This window comes from Vigna radiata, chromosome 7 (assembly GCF_000741045.1).
Source record: "Vigna radiata var. radiata cultivar VC1973A chromosome 7, Vradiata_ver6, whole genome shotgun sequence".
In the NCBI taxonomy this organism is placed as follows: Eukaryota; Viridiplantae; Streptophyta; class Magnoliopsida; order Fabales; family Fabaceae; genus Vigna; species Vigna radiata.
Window position 1 is genome coordinate 52232319 of NC_028357.1, and position 4042 is coordinate 52236360.

At 33.3% G+C, this 4042-nt stretch overlaps 1 long non-coding RNA gene across 2 annotated transcripts in view; it reads right to left on the bottom strand.

Annotated features, from left to right (window-relative positions):
• Positions 1–1735: 1735 nt before the first annotated feature.
• LOC106767304 overlaps positions 1736–4042 on the bottom strand; it is a 4527-nt gene continuing 2220 nt past the window's right edge. For both annotated transcript variants that reach the window (XR_002668928.1, XR_001376150.2), the window contains 2 exons: positions 3467–3576; positions 1736–2642 (listed from right to left, as the gene is read on the bottom strand). This is a non-coding gene — a long non-coding RNA (uncharacterized LOC106767304). The remainder of the gene's footprint in view (positions 2643–3466; positions 3577–4042) is intronic.

The window sequence follows — 4042 nt, forward strand, 5'->3', positions numbered from 1 at the left end:
AGGCTTTACACTACCCCACCCACACTTTCATACACGTTTTCTCACTGCACACTAATATTCTCGTTCACACAAGCAATCACTTCAACGAAAATCTTAAAGGAACCTCATTCATCTACTACCCAAACTCAAAAGAAAAGTCATAGCCATACAATGCCTAAACCTAAGGGTTTGAAACTTCACACACCCTCCCACTTTCACACACTGATTTCGTAAGAGAAAAACAAGAACTAAGAGAAATATAATCATACACACTTGTGCAAAGAGATGGAACAAAGGAGGTAAATAATTTGAAACACATCTCACAAGGAAAGTCGATATAACCAAACCAATCGCCATATCGGCATACATTCATCACCACACTAGGATCACTGTCATTCATTTCATGGATATCACACATATACATAACCAAACATGGAAAAGTCAATTCCCCTTACCTTTTGGATTCAAACCTCTAAAGTCTCAACTTCAAAGTTACGTAACAAGAAGCTTCTACCTCGTACAGTGCCTCTCCTTCTTGCGGCAACGTCTCTCTCCCGATTCACTCTCTTCTCAATGCTCAAAGATTGAGTAACGGTGGGTTACCATCCCCGCTAATTCTAACCTAACCACTCTTAAATCTCTCTTGGACCCTCACATTTGGGCTTTAACTCTTGCTGAGATACCCAACTTAAAAAAAAAGTGTTAGTTTCTCTATTAAATCCCTCTACTAACTCATATTTTCCCCCTTTAAACCTAAAAATAACACCAATTAACTTTCCATAACAAAACATACACTGAAACCTTCTTTGCCAAAAAGAAGTCACTGTAACTACGTTCCCTGGTTGCATGGCATGAAGATATAAAAAAAATCTATTCTCTCCTTAAAGCAAGATAAAACCATGCATTCATTCTCTAAATAAAAAGATTCTCTCTCTAATCATCAATACACCAATTTTTGTAACTTTTCTCTCTCTGGCATTTAATTCTTCTCAAGCTTTTCTCTTTCTGCAATTAATTCTTCCAGCCAAGTCCCTTCTCCTTCTTTCTTGTGAATCCCACGCTACCAATGACACTAAGGGTGTGTTCTTTTGGAGGGATTTGACACTAAGGGTGTGTTCTTTTGGGAGATTTATGGGAGATGATTTGGGAGAGATTATTTGAACGAATTTGAGTGGATTTGAAGATAATTTTATTGTTTTTTAGTGGATTTGTGGGTAATTAAGAGTGGATTTAAGAGTAAAGTTTGTAAAAATTAGTGTAAGATTTGATTGATGTGACAGATTTAAAAAATTAGTTTAATTGGTAAAAATTATAAATTACCAAAATACCCCTAGATATTAAAGTGATATAAAATAATAATTGTTAATGTTATATTTAATTGTAGAAATGTTAATAAGAGGAAAAAAATAAAATTAATTATTAAAATGTAAAAAATGATAATTTAGTAAATTTAAATAATAATAATAATTATTATTAGTATTATTATTATTAATTATTATTATTATTATTATTATTATTGTTATATTAATTATTATTAATAATTTATGTGTAAATCGTTTACATTCTCTACATAACTTTTTATGATAAAAATATATAACCTGGAAAAAAAAATCCCACCGCATTCCATGGTGGTGTGCGTTGGAGTGTTTAAAAACATTACATCTGTTCCTCATGCATATAAAGTAAAGAACATTTTCCAAAATGACAACACATGGCATTTAAGAACAACTACATCTGTTTTTCCATGCACACAAAGTTAACATACTATAATTTTCTTCATATAATAAGACAAAATAACAGTCAGGATAAACGTTCAAGGATAAATAAAGAGTAGTAGTACTGACTTTATTCTACACACAAGCTAGCTGCAAGTTCATTTTAAAGTGGAGACTAACCAAAAAGACGCAAATTGATGATATGAAGAGGGGAATTCTGATCCTGCAGCACCTCTCGGATCAACCCAACATCATTGAGTTCATGGGTGCTTACGAGGATTGGTAGAATGTGCATTTGGTAATGGAATGGTGTTTAGGTGATGAGCTTTTCGGTCGCTCCAAAGGGTAGGTGATGACGTGGTGTTAAAGCTGGGAAATGTATAATAGGTTGAGGGTATTCGTGATATTTTATTCACAATCCCTTCAAATCCCTTCAAAGTTGGGAATGATGAAAAACGATGTCATCCCGCAAATCCGTCTGCAGCTTTCTTCGCAATTCCTCTCATCCGAACACGAATGCTAACTAAATTCATCGCTCGCAATTCTCTCTACACAATAAATTCCGCCCAAACGAACAAAGCATAAAAGAAAATAAGCAACATGTATCCCTCCAAGGTTTTGAACTCACAACCTTAGATTCACATCGAGAGATTGGGATGAATACATATACTGAGAGAGAGTATTATTTTGTTGGGCGAGAATCTTTTCTGTTAGCATCTTTTCTTATTTTGTTTACATGTTTACCGTGATATACGGGAAACTGTTATGTTAGTATATGCAGAGATATAAATATTGTAAGAAAACATGGGAGAGGAAAATATAGAAAGTATTCACTAAATTTCTTTCGTTCTTCCTGGAGGCCCCGGTACCTCGAATACCAGATTTTCCCTGTAATACCTATCATAAACCTTTTGCAAAACATTAAGTCGTTTCATCGAATACCATCATCTGCATCAAAATATAAATAAGTATCATAATATAAATAAGTATCATGATTCAGTAGACTCCAATCCACAATGCACACAAAAATACACAAATTATCATCTAAGTTCTAGCTTTATAGTCATGCGCGACTTTATTTATTTAACTATGGTATATTTAATCAATATTGAAATAATAGCATCGTAAATTATGTCTCAAATTCTACATATAGTTTTATAATCAAGCATGGACAGACAAACATGAAAACTCAAACAAGAAGTATTTCGCACATAAACAACCTCAATGCAAGTTAGGTGGAAGTTTAAGACAGCCAAGTTATTAAAATAAAGTATCAGGGTCAACCTGCTCTACCTTTCTGTGAAATAAAAATGAAATATACCTGTTATTTATCCTCAACGAATGAATGCTATACCTTTGTGATATGACCATTTTGAACGTAAGTATGGAAGGAGATGGAAAAGAAAATGTAATAGATTGAGAGAAGTGTGAAATGGGAATCGTATGTATTGAGCCTTGAAGGGTGATTCTCATATAAATATAGGGTTATTACGGTGACATTCTCATATAAATATAGGGTTATTTCGGTGAGAGTCTCATTTTGTTCTTCATTTTGCCATAATAGCAAATACTGTCCAACATGGCAATTAGGTAGCAAAATCATAAATTTTTCAGTTAGACAGGCAAACATGGTCAGTTCTCAGGTTTCTGGTTGAACTAAATGGTTCGACCTGGTTCCCATACTACTGTTTTTATGTATTCTGTGATCTAATCTCTGATGGATTGAGCAAATTTATAAAGAAATCATTCAGAAAATACCAAGTAAATATTACCTTCCCACAAACAGGACAGTTGTCACTTCTTTCCATCCACTCATATATGCAACCAAGATGAAAATGATGAGAGCATTTTGTCACTATCTTTGGATTCTCCTCAGTGTATTCTACAAGCAAAAAATAATTGAAACAAACATAAGTATCTGAAGAAGTTTCTATTCTCAATACAGTGTTTCATGGCAGCACTCAAAATACCATCTCACTGTGCAACCTAACCTAGCTTTCACAAAGAGCATGTACTTTTCAAAAGCTGGAAAACTTGAAAGGGTAGCCTCTATTGTTGAAATATCGTGGAAACTACTGTGACTAAGTAATGCCAGGTCATGAATAATTTTTATTTAGAAAATATAAACCGGCTTAGTACTACCACATATAAAAAACTTTATATATGTAGAAAATTAGCAGCAGATATAAAGTAGAACTAACAAAAACTATGCAGCTTCTCCTGGCCTTGTTATATCTCAAATAAGGATAAGCTCATCTATTCAAACATAACACTATAAACTGAAAATGCCTATTGTAGTTGGCTCTTTGTTAAAAGTAAAAATCTAATTAGTTGAAGTGATTTTTTTT